At 38.0% G+C, this 17,474-nt stretch overlaps 1 protein-coding gene across 4 annotated transcripts in view; it reads right to left on the bottom strand.

Moving 5' to 3' along the window:
* TET1 (tet methylcytosine dioxygenase 1) overlaps positions 1 to 17,474 on the bottom strand; it is a 135,137-nt gene that overhangs the window by 75,199 nt on the left and 42,464 nt on the right. The window lies entirely within an intron of this gene.

Raw genomic sequence — 17,474 nt, 5'->3', positions numbered from 1 at the left:
GATGGGGACTATATTTCATAAGCATTTATTGTAATAATACATGTTTGGTGCAGGCAGGTTTTTTGCTAAATGGGTTACTTTTCTTTTTTTTTCTCTTTTCCTCTATTAATTTAAAAGACATACACTCTACTTTAATTTTATGACTGATTCCCTTTATGTCTTTAAATAGTACTCTTAAATCCATATTTCTCAATCTATTAAAATTATGATAGAAATCTACTTACCGGGACCCGAAAAGAAGTACATAAAATTAATATGAAAAGAATGAAGCCTCAAGGAAGTAATATAATACAATCTAATTTTTATAAAATAATAATAAATGTTAGTGTAGTCATAGGAACATAAACCAAATGTATATTATTTGGTATGGGATTAGTTACTGGTTACTTTCATTTTTTTATACCATACATTTCTGTAGTGTTTAATTTGTACAATGATGTCAAATAACTTTATAATAAACATGATTGTTTTTGTAATGAGAAAAAAATAAAAATTTTATGCAAGAGAAAAAAAAAATTTTTTTAACTACATGCCCATCTCCCTCCTAGGTATTTATCCTATAGAAATTTACCCTTAAGAACTATACTATCGAAGATGAATTCAGGAATGATAAAACTTTATATAGAAGAACAAAGAAATGATTATCCTAAGGGCAGGAGAGAAACTTCCTCTTGGGGGTTGGTAGGATGATGAGATGGTAGAAGGATATGCACAGATGGTTGCAGTATTGGCAATATTCTGTTCCTTAACCACTTGACTGGTGATTGAGTGTGCCTGTAATAATTCTGAACTACACAAACATCTTACACACACTCTGTATGTATTATTTCAGAACTAAAAAAAAGTTTTAAAAAGTATATGGCAAAATATATTATAGTACGATACCATTCTCTTTATGTACTTTTATATGTAACAAAGGAGATCTGAAAGGGACCTCCCTGGTGGCACAGTGGTTAAGATTCCAAGCTCCCAATATAGGGGGGCCTGGGTTTGATCCCTGGTCAGGGAACTAGATTGCACATGCATGCCACAACTAAGAGTTCACATGTCACAACTAAGGAGCCCACATGCTGCAACTAAGGAGCTCATGAGCCGCAACTAAGGAGCCTGCCTGCGCGACTAAGACCCAGCACAACCAAATAAATAAATAAATAATTTTTTTTAAAAGATCTGAAAGAATATTAGACAACTGTTAATACTGTCCACCTGGGTGAGTTGGAGGAGGCTAATAGTCCACAACAAATAAATTTACAATTAAAGGAAAAGATACTTAATAAGTGTCTAGAATATCATCTGCTTGGACTCACATTATTTGAAATAAAACACCAGCACATGAATTGCCACTATTGTTTCATGTACTTCATAATGCAAACAAAATGCCACAGATGAAAATGAAGGCATTACAAAAACGTAGGCATTACCAAAAATAAAAAAAAGTTAGAAATCATTATAATCATACAGAGGAGGGCACTGCATTTTCCCCCTTCCTTTTAAGTATTTCTTTAACAATTATAAACAGACAAATTCAAATCTGGGCCTCCATTACTTTTTAATTCCTCATAAACATCTTAAACATCATGGAATATAAATCAAATAAAGGAAAAGGAAGACAAGAATAAAGTCATAAATCAGAAAGAAGATTCTGAATTTCACAGTTCCCAAAAGACTGGTGTTATACAATAAAATAGGATATCATTGAATTTTAATATCATACACTGAATTTGGTTGTAACGACTGACAGCTGAGTGTAAGGCTTTTAATAAAAATAAACAAAAATAGCAACAAAATGGTTTCCTAGTCTGTGAACACTGTGGGCTTTTTGCTAACACTGAATTTTTCTCACCTCTCTTTTAAAAATTACAGAGTTACAACCTGACCCTAAATCACCTCTATTCTGCACCTCTCTGGAAAGCTGCGAGCTAGACTTTTGTGGCCTGTTCTTAAACCACATTGATGCTTGCTAACAAATGAGATGACAACCGTGGAAACTAATAAGAGTTTTGAGAACACAAGACTCCAGGCACGAAAATACCCCAGCAGATGTTATACATTTGGGCATTGATAATGAAGCAATTCCAACAAGGTCTCTTGGTATTTTACTTGTAAAACTGATTCAAACCAATAAGCTTGGGGATGAGCAATCAGAGGGACTAAAAGCTGGATTAAATATGGTAAACAAAGGACCCTTGCCAGGAGTGAGCAGTACTTGGCTAGTAGAGATTCAAATAATATCTAAGACCTTTTAACTAACAATTAATTTAAAAACACAGCAAAGAGCAAAATTTGGGCCAGTAATAAATGAGACTAATGCTACAAGCTACTAAAAGGGAAGAAAATTTCAGTGACATTCCAAAAGAACATAAAAATGTGATCATCATTTCACAACATACACATATATCAAGGAATTCCCTGGAGGCGCAGTGGTTAAGAATCTGCCTGCCAATGCAGGAGACATGGGTTGGAGCCCTGCTCTGGCAAGATCCCACATGCCGTGGAACAACTAAGACCATGTGCCACAACTACTGAGCCTGTGCTCTAGAGCCCGGGAGCCACAACTACTGAAGCCTGCACACCTAGAGCCCGTGCTCCACAGCAAGAGAAGCCACCGCAATGAGAGGCCTGCACACCACAACAAAGAGTAGCTCCCACTCAACACAACTACAGAAAGCCCACGCACAGCAAGGAAGACCCAACACAGCCATAAATTAAAAAAAAAAAAGACATATATCAAATCATCACAGTGTACACCTTAACCTTATATAGTGTTATGTGTCAATTATACCTCAATGAAGAATGGAAAAAAATAATTTTAAAAAATGTTTCAATCAAAATAAAGTTTGATTTTAGTAAAATAAATAAATAAATACAAAATAAGAAAAATAATTTTGTTAAAATAATTATGTTGCTTCAAGGAAGTATCATGGAAATAAAGACCAGTATAGAATTCATCTGATAAATATGGAAATGTCTGGAGGGGAATAAATCCAAAGCTGAAATTCTGAAGAAGTGATGAAAAAGGATTTGAAGTGGCATTAGACAACAAATCATAAAGCAATGTACTCAGTACTAGGAAACACAACTATACCAGCAAATGCAATAATCTCCTTTACACATCCCAAGAAGAAGTCACCTTGAGCTAAACTTACACATCATAATGTTTAGTTCTAAGAAGTGAGAACTGAGCTACAAAAAATAGTGGAATCTGTCAGGTCTGGCATTTTTAGATTATTTACATTGAAGTTCTACACACCTTACCCTTTGCCTGTGGTGCCGGCTGGGTTTTATTAATTATGGGACAGATACACCAGGGGCTAAACATGCTCTGATATAAAACCCTTACTGCACAAGCTTAGTGGCTAAGTAAGTTATAAAGTGGCCATCTGTGTTTTCTGCTTAAGCTGCTGAGAGGATCTCAAGGTTAGAAGAGACCTTCAAGGGCATGGAGTGATGCCAGGCATGAACTATCTCTGAATTACCTCTGTTAAGCAATCCATCAACCTCTGCTTAAGTACTCAAAGTAACAAGAAACTACCTGCAAACAGTCCAGTGTGCTATTTTGTCCCACCCCTCACCCATCTGTCCTACTTTTTCCTTGGAACCCAACAGGGCAAGTCTCCCTTAATCCTTCATTTATCTAGCAGTGATGGATTATACTCCACAGAATAAAATAAACAGTGTGAGTCCATATTGATGTAATAAATAATTGAATGAATAAATAAGTTGGAGAAGAGGGACAGTGCTTTTTTGCAGTGGAATTCCCACTGCAAAGATGGAGAGGAATGATGGAAATAGAAAATGACCACTTGGTAAGCACAACATTAATAATTGTTGGAGGCAATAATTATCCATGGGGCACTTCCTTGGTGGTCCAGTGGTTAAGACTCTGAGCTCCCAATTCAGGGGCATGGGTTCCATCCCTGGTCAGGGAACTAAGATCCCGCATACCACTCGGCACAGCTAGAAAGAAAGAAATAAGGAAGGAAAGAAAGAAAGAAGGAAGGGAGGGAGGGAGAGAGGGAAGAAGGAAAGAAAGAAAGAAAGAAAGAAAGAAAGAAAGAAAGAAAGAAAGAAAGAAAGAAAAGGAAAGAAAAAAAGAAAGAAAGGAAGGAAGGAAGGAAGGAAGAAAGGAAGGAAGGAAGAAAGAAAAAGAAAGAAAATAAGAAAGAAAGAAAAAGAATTACCTATGGATGCTAAAATTAGTGGGTAAAAACATGATGGAAAACAGGATATTTGCAGTTAAGGCAAGTGAACGATGTTAACTCAAATATGAGACCTGATAAGATATCTGAGAAAGGTACACTGCTTCTGTAGATTTTTGCCAAAAGTACATATCCTAAATTTAATCATGAGGGAGCATCAAACAAACCCAACTTGAGGAACATTCTACACAACAACTGACCAGAATTCTTCAAAAGTGCCAAAGTCATAAAAAACTTCAAAATACTGAGGAACTACTACAGTTTGGAGACTAAAGAGACCTGACAACTAAATGCAATGAGGGATCAAAATTAAATCCTGCACTGAAAAAAGAACATTAGTGGGGAAATTGGCCAAATTTGAAATAGGTCTTTAGAATTGGTAGTAGTATTGTGTCAATGTTAATGACCTAGTTTGTTTTTGGGTTTTTTGGTCATGCTGCCCGGCATGCGGGATCTTCATTCCCCGGCCAGCGATCAAACCCATGCCCCCTGCAGTGGAAGCACGGAGCCCTAACCACTGGACGGCCAGGGAAGTCCAATGATATGGTTTTGATCACAGAACTATGGTGATATAAGATGTTAACATTTGGGAATATTGGGTAAAGGGTAAAATGAAATTCTTGTACTAGTTTTGCAATGTTTTTATAAATTAAAAATGATATCCAAATAAAAAGTCAAAAAATATATACCTATTATAGTCTAGAGCCCATTCCCCTTTCCCAAAGACCCCTGTCCCCTCTCAAAGCTTAACTGGAATTTTCACACAGAGGGAATAGTTTTCACAATGTTCACTGTGCTGATCACTCTGCTTTTTAATCATAATATTAGGGTTTGTGTTTTTGTTTTTGGGGGATTTTTTTGTTTTTTAATTTTTATTGGTGTATAGTTGCTTTACAATGTTGTGTTAGTTTCTGCTGTACAGCAAAGTGAATCAGCTATACATACACATATATCCCCTCTTTTTTATATTTCCTAGGGTTTGTGTTTTTAAATTTTAATTGGAAATTTATTTGCCTTTATTACATTCTCAGAACAGAAAACAAACAAACAAAACCCAGCAGACATAGATAAGGAAAACCAGAGGAAAGACTCCATATCATCTACCCAGGAAAAACTAGTATGTAGTCTGCCAGATTCCTTTTTATGTATATAAATATATTATATTCGATGCACTATATTTTTAAAACAAAAATGAGATCTATACCATGTCATTTTGTAACCTAATTTTTTTCACTTGAAAAATACATTGTTGAATGGAATATTACTCAGCCATAAAAAGAAACAAAATTGAGTTATTTGTAGTGAGGTGGATGGACCTAGAGTCTGTCATACAGAGTGAAGTAAGTCAGAAACAGAAAAACAAATACCGTATGCTAACACATATATATGGAATCTAAGAAAAAAAAAGAAAGGTCATGAAGAACCTAGGGGTAAGATGGGAATAAAGACACAGACCTACTAGAGAATGGACTTGAGGATATGGGGAGGGGGAAGGGTAAGCTATGACAAAGTGAGAGAGTGGCATGGACATGTATACACTACCAAACGTAAAATAGATAGCTAGTGGGAAGCGGCCGCATAGCACAGGGAGATCAGCTCTGTGCTTTGTGTCCACCTAGAGGGGTGGGCTAGGGAGGCTGGGAGGGAGGGAGACGCAAGAGGGAAGATATATGGGAACATATGTATATGTATAGCTGATTCACCTTGTTATAAAGCAGAAACTAACACACCATTGTAAAGCAATTATACTCCAATAAAGATGTTAAATTAAAAAAATACATTGTTGAAGCTCTCTTCCTTTCTTTAGACTGAAGTAGGCACTCACACTTTCAAAACTATCCAAACTGCTCTCCAGAAAGACAGTACCAATTTATTTTCTCACAGAGTTCCAAGACTGTCCCATTTCAACTCACATTTTCCTTATTTGCTAATTGTGTTCCTTTACCTTTCCAAATTCATATGAAAAAAAAGATATCTTATAATAATGTATGTTTTTCAAATTATTATAGAGGCTGACCACTTAGTAAGTTTTTTCCTTTATTTTAAACTTCCGGGCACCTCCTTTGTTCTCCATGACATCATAAACCTCACCGATGGTATTTAGGTGCTCTTATTTCCAACTACTGTCAGTATTATAGGATGTAATCTACCTTAATTAGAAATCTGAACTCTTTTTAGACAAAGTATGAGGTTTTGTTTTGCTTTGTTTTGTTTTTTCTTTTTCCCATCAGACGTCAACATTGGTCCAAGTATGAAGTTTTTATCCTATCATGAAACATCCTGAACTTTAATTCCTCTTCTCTATGTTCCATCTATGCTTTAATCTAAAGATTAAAGGCAAATAAATGGCAAACTACAAGATAAATTCTGTTTCCTCTCTACAGTTACCAAAATTAAACACAAACCCTTAGAATAAAACAAAAAATCTCACCTCACTTTTAACTTTATTCTTCTTCATATTGTTATTACAGGCTTAATGTTATATGACATGCTCATAGATTATATAACATTTTCCAGAAATCTGTGTTCAGTCAAGTATGTTTACTTTAGCAATAACTATAATGATGAAAAACTAGAAGCCAATTAATTCTCCTGAACAGTAGTATTTTCCTGAAAATGTTATTGTAATTGATAATGCTACTATTTCAGGTAATGTAGAGAATATTATCCAAAAATAAGTTAAAGCAGTTATTATAGAGCCATTTAATGGGTAACAATGAACAAGAACAAAGCTATCATTAGAATGACTAAATGAAACAATTGACACACCAAATGTTGGAGAAGATGTGGAGCAACTAATATTCCCTTATTTTCACTGGAAGATTGTTAAAATATTAAACATACACCTACCCTACAGGCAATTCAATTCCTATTTATCCAAGATAAATGAAAAATATATGTTCACACCCAGAAAAAGCACTTGTATAAGAATGTGTTGGTCAGAATGTAGAGAAATTGGACCTCTCATACACTGGCAATTCCTCTAAGAGTTAAACACAGAGTTAATATATGGCCCAGCAATCCACTCCTAGGCGTATACCCAAGAGAAAGTAAAACATGTCTATGCAAAAAAACTTGTATGTTAATGACTATATCAGCATTATTCACAAGAGCCAAAAAGTGGAAACACCCCAAATGGCCATCAAATGGTGATTGAGTAAGTAAAATGTGCTGTATTCACAACAGCCAAAAAGTGGAAACACCCCAAATGGCCATCAAATGGTGATTGGGTAAGTAAAATGTGCTGTATACATACAATGGAATATTATTCAGGAAAGAAGGAAGGAATGAAGGAAAGAAGGAAGGAAGGATACATGCTACAACATGGATGAATCTTGAAAACATTATGTTAAATGAAAAAAACCTCTTAACAAAGTACCATGTATTATATGATCCTATTTCTATGAAATAGGTTATTTTGGGGGATAATGAAAATGTTCTAAAATTGATTGTGGTGATCCATGCATGACTGTGAATATACTAAAAGCCACTGAATTGTATACTTTAAATAAGTGAATTGGGTAGTATAAATTATATCTCACTAAGGCTATTAAAAAAAACGAACAAAAACAAAAACTAAGGATGGGGCTACCCTGGTGGTACAGTGGTAAAGAATCCACCTGCCAATGCAGGGGACACGGGTTCAAGCCCTGGTCTGGGAAGATCCCACATGCCGTGGAGCAACTAAGCCCATGCGTCACAACTACTGAGCCTGTGCTCTAGAGCCCGCGAGCCACAACTATTGAGCCTGTGTACCACAACTACTGAAGCCCACGTGCCTAGAGCCTGTGCTCTGCAACAAGAGAAGCCACCACAATGAGAAGCCAGCACGCCACAACGAAGAGTTTCCCCTGCTCGCCACCACCAGAGAAAGACTGCACACAGCAACAAAGACCCAATGCAGCTAAAAATAAAAAAAAATAAAAAACTAAGGATGTTCAAAACCATCTACCTACCTAGTCCTGAGTCAAAGAAGCCGAATACCCCCCCAAAAGTATATTCTATAAAATTCCATATGTAAAAAATTACAGAAAAGGCAAAACCAACCTAAAGTGATAGAAATCTAATCAGTAGTTGCTTGGCGGGGGAGCAGGTTGACTAGGAAGAGGGGCTGAGATGACAGAAAAGATTGATGTCTTTCTGGCCATTCATTGAAACTGGTTGAGTAATATATTTAAGACCTGGATATTTCACCATATATAAAGTACATTTCAAAAAATAAGGCCGTTGTTTAAAAACAATGAGTTGATGCAGTTGTATATATACACGACATATATGTAACTATAGCTACTCTGGTATGTATACAGACTTAATCTGGAAGAATACCCACAAAACTACTAAGAGGTTATACCCCTCAAATGTGAGAATAAGGAGGATGAACGAAGGGAGGGACAATGAGTATAAAGGAGAACAGTTTTCCTTTCCTTCATACACTTCTGTTTGAATTCCTTTCAAGATGATTCTTTGTTTTTTGTAATTTAAAACTATTTTTAAATGAGTTCATTGGATTTCCTTTTAAATCATACTGATGTTTGCATTTTCTTCCTCAACAAAGTTTTTTTTTTTTTTTTGCTGTACGCGGGCCTCTCACTGTTGTGGCCGGGCCTCTCACTGTTGTGGCCTCTCCCGTTGCGGAGCACAGGCTCCGGACGCACAGGCCCAGCGGCCATGGCTCACGGGCCCAGCCGCTCCGCGGCATATGGGATCCTCCCAGACCGGGGCACGGACCCGTATCCCCTGCATCGGCAGGCGGACTCTCAACCACTGCGCCACCAGGGAGGCCCAATATTCTGCTTGCTTTATTTTATTTATTTTTTTTGTTGTTGCGGTACGCGGGCCTCTCACTGTTGTGGCCTCTCTCGTTGTGGAGCACAGGCTCCGGACGCGCAGGCCCAGCGGCCATGGCCCACGGGCCCAGCCGCTCCGCAGCATGTGGGATCCTCCCGGACCGGGGCACGAACCCGTGTCCCCTGCATCGGCAGGCGGACTCCCAACCACTGCGCCACCAGGGAAGCCCCTCAACAAAGTTTTGACTACACTTTGATGTCTGTCTCAGATCACTAATTGTACACAGGATTTTAGTATGCTTTTGCTGTTATTCTGATAACCTATAAAGGTCACCTGGAATTAATTTTGTGAGTTTTGTTACTTATATACACCCTGAAAGATGTTTAATGTAATTTGTTTCCTATCTGGCTCATAAACAAATCTTTTTTCTTGTCTTTAATGTTACTTTGTCCTAGACTAAGGGAGTAGGCTGTCACTGCTTAACTGGTTATCTTCTATTTTACTTTGTCTCCATTGAGTTCCTCTGAGTTAGGCTTCTTTCTTTTGTATTGAGTTCTTGGTAAGATAGGGTTGCCTAGATAAAGAAGGAATGAAGTCTAAGTCACATTCTCTTGGAATTCTAGGCCTAGTTAGCTTCATCATCCTCATACCTGCATTTTTTCAACATCCCAGATCCTTACTATACCCATTTTATCATACAGTGACCTGAGTCCAACTTTCTCAACCAAAATTAACCATTTGGCTACACTGTGCAAGAGGACATTAAATAGTTATAGGCATTTTTCATTATTACTTAAAAGTTTTATTCATTTAATCTCTAAAACTTAAATTATGTGCCATTTCTATGCCCAAAGGAAAGTCAAGATGCCTTAAAGGTAACAAAATACAAAATAAAATGTTTAGCTTAAAATGGAGTCCATCATAATTACATCAGACAAGAAACATGGATGGATACTAAAAACCAATGAGAAGTAACAGAATGCTTACACAGTTTTAAAGTATCTCCACAGGAGATATTAACTGCAAAAGGTAAAAGAGTAACTTAGGAGAAACCTGGCAGATGCCACATTAACCAAGTTTTCAGTGTAAAGATCGTAATAATGGAAGAAACTGACATCACGTGCCTCCAGATATGATTCACTGGGGAAAAAAAACCCACTAACTCACTTCTGTGGCATTCTTATTAAAAATGCATAACGTGAATCTAATCATGAGCAAACATCAAATAAACCCAAATTAAGAGACATTCTAACTGACCTATACTCTGTGAAAAATGTCAGACTGATAAGACTAAACAGACAGAACAACTGAATGAAATTCATAACCTGAGATTCTCTTTTGATATGCTCTACATTATTAAGAACAAATAGTGAATTCTGATCAGTAGATAATAGTATTGTGTCAATGTTAATTTCCTGATTTTGATCATTGTACTATAGTTATGCAAGAGGTCCTTGCTTGTAGGAAATACACACTTTAGTACTTATGGGTAAAGAGAACTCATGTCTGAAATTACTCTCAAATAATTCAAGGGGAAAAATTTACATATGAGGAGAGAGAGATAAAGCAAATAAGATAAAATGTTAACATGGGTAAGCTGGTTGAGGGATATATGAGAATACTTGGCACTACACTTGCAGCTTTTCTGTAGTTTGAGATTATGTCAAAGTATTTTTTTTAATTTTAATGAAGCTAACAAGAATGAAGCAGGAAGACAACATGCTTTCTCATTTCGTACTTGAGCATATTACAATGCTTGACCAACAAATTTGAGTTTCCTGACTCAAAAATCAAAATAGAAAAACACATTGTTTATATTGTCTTTTTTTCTGACCATGGGCAGCACATAAATTAATCTTGACAATTTTTCACTAGAAATTATACTGAGCAAAAGTTAGCCTCTCCCTTACATAACTATGGTATGTCATGATGCACAGTATCTTAGGAAATGTGGTCCAGATAACTCAGTTTTCTGATGGTCCTAACTTGTTTGTTTAGGTTTTTTGGGGGGGGGATTTTTTTAGCTGCGTTGGGTCTTTTTTGCTGTGCGTGGGCTTTCTCTAGTTGCAGGGAGCGGGGGCTACTCTTCGTTGAAGTACGCAGCCTTCTCCTTGCAGTGCCTTCTCTTGTTGCGGAGCACGGGCTGTAGGTGAGCGGACTTCAGTAGTTGTGGAACGGGGGCTCTAGAGTGCAGGCTCAGTAGTTGTGGCGCAGAGGCTTAGTTGGTCCGTGGCATGTGAGACCTTCCCGACCAGGGCTCGAACCCATGTCCCCTGCATTGACAGGTGGATTCTTGACCACTGCACCACCAGGGAAGCCCTCCTAACTTGTTTTAATGAAGTGATCAAATATCAGAGCTTTAAGTAAACCCTGGACAGCTGGATTAAACTTCTGATGAAATGTTCTAAACTGCAGCTATTTTATCCTGTCCATTAAGTGAGGGCATAAACTAGATTTCATGGGTGTAGAGTGACAAAAATCAACATTTTGAAATAATTTCTATTTATTTTAATCAGCAAATAACATTCAGATTTTTATAAGGTTCATCAATACCCTGACTTCAAGCCAATAGTACTGAAAGTGCTTCCCCATGGCTCTATAAATACCCCTACTTCATTTTTTTTCATTTCTTTATTTCAGTGAAACCATAATTAAGGTATCCATTTTCTCTTCCACTCCCTGCTACTACCTGGTATAGATGGGGCAGGTCAATTTAATCTCTGAGTTTAGCCAACTACATTTATTTTTTCAATCTGCTACTCTCCTCTAATTAAGAATTTAGGATCCAATCCAGGAAGCATTGGGCAAAGACCCCAACAGCTAAATGTAGATTGGACAACCTACCTGACACCTGAAATTTATTGTAATTTACCCAGATTGCTTGATCTTCAAATCAAAACATTTTATAAAAATGTAATGAAAGAGAAGTAGTGTTCAAAATCACCAGTCAAGAAACACACACACACACACCGGCTTCCCTGGTGGCACAATGGTTAAGAATCTGCCTGCCAATGCAGGGGACACAGGTTCAAGCCCTGGTCCGGGAAGATCCCATATACCGCGGAGCAACTAAACCCGTGCGCCACAACTACTAAGCCTGCGCTCTAGAGCCCACGTGACACAACTACTGAAACACGAACGCCTTAGAGCCCGAGCTCCGCAACAAGAGAAGCTGCCACAATGAGAAGCCCACGCACTGCAATGAAGAGTAGCCCCCGCTCAACTCAACTAAAGAAAGCCCGCGCACAGCAACGAAGACCCAAGGCAGCTGAAAATAAGTAAATAAATTTATAAAAACACACACACACTCAAAATGATAGTATAAGACCAAATAAAAGAAGAACAAAGAGACAAGACAACCAACTCATGATTTAAGATTAGAGGCTAGGGCTTCCCTGGTGGCGCACTGGTTGGGAGTCCACCTACTGATGCAGGGGACACGGGTTCGTGCCCCGGTCCGGGAGAATCCCACATGCCGCGGAGCGGCTGGGCCCGTGAGCATGGCCGCTGAGCCTGCGCGTCCGGAACCTGTGCTCCGCAGCGGGAGAGGCCGTGGCGGTGAGAGGCCCCTGTACCGCCAAAAAAAAAAAAAAGATTAGAGGCTAGATCAGGAGGAAACAGCTAAAAATGATTTGGTGGGGGGTAGAGGGGGGAACGATGGAAAAGATTTTTTAAATGGACAATATCGGGCTTCCCTGGTGGCGCAGTGGTTGAGAGTCCACCTGCCGATGCAGGGGACATGGGTTCGTGCCCCGGTCCGGGAAGATCCCACATGCCACGGAGCGGCTGGGCCCATGAGCCATGGCCGCTGAGCCTGCGCGTCCGGAGCCTGTGCTCCGCAACGGGAGAGGCCGCAACAGTAAGAGGCCCGCGTACCGAAAAAAAAAAAAAAAAAAAAAAAAAAGGACAGTATCTTCTGAATCATTAACTATCCTCAGTGTGATCCTGTACTGCAGTTAAGGAGAGCCATGCTGAAGCATTCATAGGTAAAATGTCGCATGATCCAGAAAAAAAAAAAAAATTTGATGTACAATGTGTTATTCTTTCAACTTTTCTGTAGGTTTGATTTTCAGAAAGTACAATTTCCCTTATATACCCAGATGTCACTATAATAATTTCTACACTTCAGACCTGACTAAATAAAGTTAGGCCATGAAATGCATTAATTCAATCATTCATTAAACCAACATTTATTGAGTTGTAAGCACAAGATATTACATTAAGACTGCAGAACACAAAGTTGAATGCTGCTCTAAGCTTAAGAGGTTTACAATCTAGTTTAACGAATAATAAAAGCAACTAAAAATCTAAACACATCAATATTCTATAAAGCATTTTATTTTATATTAACAACCATAACAAAAACAATCATAATGATGATAGCCACCATTTATTGAACATCCACTCTGGTTTAAAGGTAATGAAAATAGGGCTTCCCTAGTGGCTCAGTGGTTAAGAACCCGCCTGCCAATGCAGGGGACATGGGTTCAAGCCCTGGTCTCAGAAGATCCCACATGCCACAGAGCAACTAAACCCATGAGCCACAGCTACTGAGCCTGCACTCTAGAGCCCATGAGCCACAACTACTGAGCCCACATGCCACAACTACTGAAGTCCACATGCCCAGAGACCATGCTCCGCAACAAGAAAAGACACTTCAATGAGAAGCGTGCGCACCACAAGGAAGAGTAGCCCCGCTCGCTGCAACTAGAGAAAGCCCTCACGCAGCAACGAAGACCCAACACAGCCATTAATTAATTAATTTAAAAAAAAAAAGTAATCCCCCCCCAAAAAAAAAAGAAAATAGCTCTCAGATAGGTCAATTAAATTTCCCTCAGTCAGGTACTTTCCTTTGGGTACTGCTGATACCACAAAAAGACACATGGTTTAAATTTTAAAATTAAAAGTAATCAACAGCCCTAAATACCTATGATATCAAAATTAAATACTCGGGGACTTCCCTGGTGGTCCAGTGGTTAAGATTCCACACTTCCAATGCAGGGGGCATGGGTTAGATCCCTGGTCAGGAAACTAAGATCCCACATGCCAAGTGGCAAAAGAAAAAATTAAATACTCAGAAAATTTCAGATTTGTGTTTCCTATTTTCAGAGAAGTTATGTCTAAAATAACATTAAACTTACTTCAGGAAGTGGAATACACAGTTATTAGATTTTTTTTTCCCTTTCTAAAGTAGAATGAATACACAAGATATTAAGTAAAAACATTTTTTTTCTAAGAAAAAGATACATTCAGATTATCTAAGATAAATTTTGTGATAATTTAGTGAGAACTTTCTTATGTGATTCTTATCTGGAAGAAATCATGCTTAAGGTACAGAGCTTGCAAACATCACTATAACTTATATCCTGTTTCAAATGTGTTCATCCTAGTCCACGTTTTTCTTTGCAGCTGAGTTCTATAATTGAAACTAACCATCAGCTGTGAGATTATTTTTCATAGTGATGATATTCTAGTCTTTATTATAGAATTGATTCTGTAAAATATATACATATAAATAAAACAGGAAAGAGAGAAATTTAATATATTCAAGGTTTAAAGACTCCTTTCTGATAATTCTTATTACAAAAAGCAGAAGTGGGGCTTCCCTGGTGGCGTAGTGGTTGAGAGTCCGCCTGCCGATGCAGGGAACACGGGTTCGTGCCCCGGTCCGGGAGGATCCCGCGTGCCGCGGAGCGGCTGGGCCCGTGAGCCGTGGCCGCTGGGCCTGCGCGTCCGGAGCCTGTGCTCCGCAGCGGGAGAGGCCACAACAGTGAGAAGCCCGCATACCGCAAAAAAAAAAAAAAAAAAAAAAAAGCAGACGTGACATTTTTAAAAGGAAAGAAAAGGCTTTTTGTAATACAGGTTTATATTTCTCAAATAAGGCAAGCGAATATACTGCTAAGAAAATACACATTTTCTTAAAGGCTCACTTAATATTTTTAGTAGGATAAATTATACCTTTAGATGTAATAACACCACTAATTGAGAAATTACTATATGTCGAGCTGTCCTAGGCAATGTAACATGTATTAAATAATTCACTTAAGTCTATAACAATCTTATGATCCTATGAGTGTGTATTTTATGAGTGTGTATTTCTGTATACTATATTTAAAATTAAGCACACAATATAATGCTTAAAATAAATAATTTAGTTACTTAAAAATAACCAAGTTGCTAAAATAAGTTTACTGTTTAACATCTGGTTCCCTAGAACCATAAAAAGAACCTATGCTTTAATCAAATTCATATATCATTAATTTTAAACATAGATAATAAAACTGTAACATCTCTTCCCTTAAAATTTTTCATGTGCAGAAAGCCCTGTTTTTAGCTCAAAAAGGACTAAAACAGTTAGTATTTAAAACTATAAAGCATCAGAACAGGTTAAAGAATGACACTGTAATCTTCATTCTCTTGAATAGGCCACTGTGGTGGATAAATCTTGCCATCACATCTTTTTTTTACCAAAGGTTTTTAAATGATGTTTGATTGATTGATTGATTGATTGATTGATTGATTTAGGCTACATTGGGTCTTCGTTGCTGTGCATGGGCTTTCTCTAGTTGCAGCAAGCGGGGGCTACTCTTCGTTGCAGTGCATGGGCTTCTTACTGCGGTGGCTTCTCTTGTTGCAGAGCACGGGCTCTAGGCGCCCGGGCTTCAGTAGTTGTGGCACATTGGCTCAGTAGTTGTGGCTCATGGGCTCTAAGAGCGCAGGCTCAGTAGGTGTGGCACATGGGCTTAGCTGTGCCGCAGCATGTGGGATCTTCCCGACCCAGGGCTCGAACCTATGTCCCCTGCATTGGCAGGTGGATTCTTAACCACTGCACCACCAGGGAAGTTCCCTTGCCATCACATCTTTAAAAACATTATTTTTATGACACATTTTGAATATTGAAAGGCATTCCATTATAAAATTAATTATAACTTGAAAATAACTTAAGATGCCAGTGAGGTTTTAACAAAAATTTAACAGTTCTTATTTGGCTCTTTTTACCTGTCTATTGAGATGATATTCTAGCCAATAGATGGAGAGCTATACAATAAGCAAGGCAGACCTCAGAAAACAGTATGAATCTAGCACTATCAAAACACAAACACATTATCAGATGAGCATAAGGATTCAAGACACAAAGCATATGTTCTTTTCTAAGCTAGGAAAAATTCAACAGACTTTTTTTGTAGCCTGAATGAAATTTTCTTCAAGCCTATTCACCCCACTTGGCTTCTATTCACTGATTCTCTGTTTGGGATCATTCCTAGAAATTACAAAATGGACATGAATTTTGAATGACTGGAAATGTTCGTGTTCCGATGATAAATGAATGATTTGACTGTGTGTGAGCTGACTTAGTGAGAACTCAGCCCTGAGTCTGAGTTCTCAGCCTGAACTCAGTCTCATCATCCCTGGTCAAAATGCTATGTTACAATTTCTGGGTATGCAAACCAGAAGCCCCATGTGTGCCTTTGAGCGTGTGAATAAACACTGATGGATAAGTACCAGTCTTTGATAGTTTTTGCCAGCTTATGACATGAGGAAAATAAGGACCATGTGTTGAATCATAAGGCTAAATTATTAAATTTTATATGACCACCCTATATTCTGAGATTATCTTCTTCCAATTTATGTTTGTGGGGTTTTTTTTGTTGTTGTTATTGTTTTGTTTATAAAGCTGGTATCCCTTTGTGGATGCTCTCACCACTCTGAATCTCCCCTGCCCCGCCCCACTCCCCGCCCCCCCACTGTCCCCATGGTCTGTTATATTCAGAAGTCCGGGATTCTTTGCCTGGGACTATGTAAGACTATCAAGGGACTTCCCTGGTGGTCCAGTGGTTAAGACTCCATGCTTCCACTGCAGGGGGTGCAGTTTTGATCCCTGGTCAGGCAATTAAGATCCGCATGCCGCATAGTGCAGCCAAAAAAAAAGACTATCAAATGGCTTTTTTTCCCCCCTCAACAACCATCAAGCTCAGTATAGGATGTCACTAAAATTTGTAACATGTTGCTGCTATAAGTCATGGAATGTTACTTTATAACTAGAGTTAAGAAAAGTTTATCATTTTACCAATGATTTCTTTAACTAACTGAAACAAAGTTGTAGATAAGTGTGCACAGAAAAAAAATCTTTAGTAACCCTGTTAACTTTCATTTCTTGTAGCTTAATGAGTTTTTAAGATAAACAGGGTAACTCAATTGTATCTAATTTGGTAGTTTTAAACCCTCACTAATGTATGTAACAATTTACAAATGAAGGGAATAGTTCTCAAAGATACCAAGTAAATTTCCCTAGGGAGTGTTTTCCCCTGTCTTGGCAATTTTTTTTTTTGTTTCTTTGTTTCCTTCAAAGTATATGCCACAATTTGTAATTTATTAATTTGTCTTTAATATTTTTTGGCCTTTCCTCAGCAACACTTAATCTCCCTGAGGGCTGAAATCACTTTAGTCTTACACACCATTGTAGCCCAGCATTTAGTATGGGCTAAA

The sequence above is a fragment of the Mesoplodon mirus genome (genome assembly GCF_964341445.2).
Source record: "Mesoplodon mirus genome assembly, chromosome: 2".
NCBI classification, from domain to species: domain Eukaryota; kingdom Metazoa; phylum Chordata; class Mammalia; order Artiodactyla; family Ziphiidae; genus Mesoplodon; species Mesoplodon mirus.
Note: the sequence above shows the minus strand (reverse complement) of the source record. Positions and strands in the feature narration are given on the sequence as shown.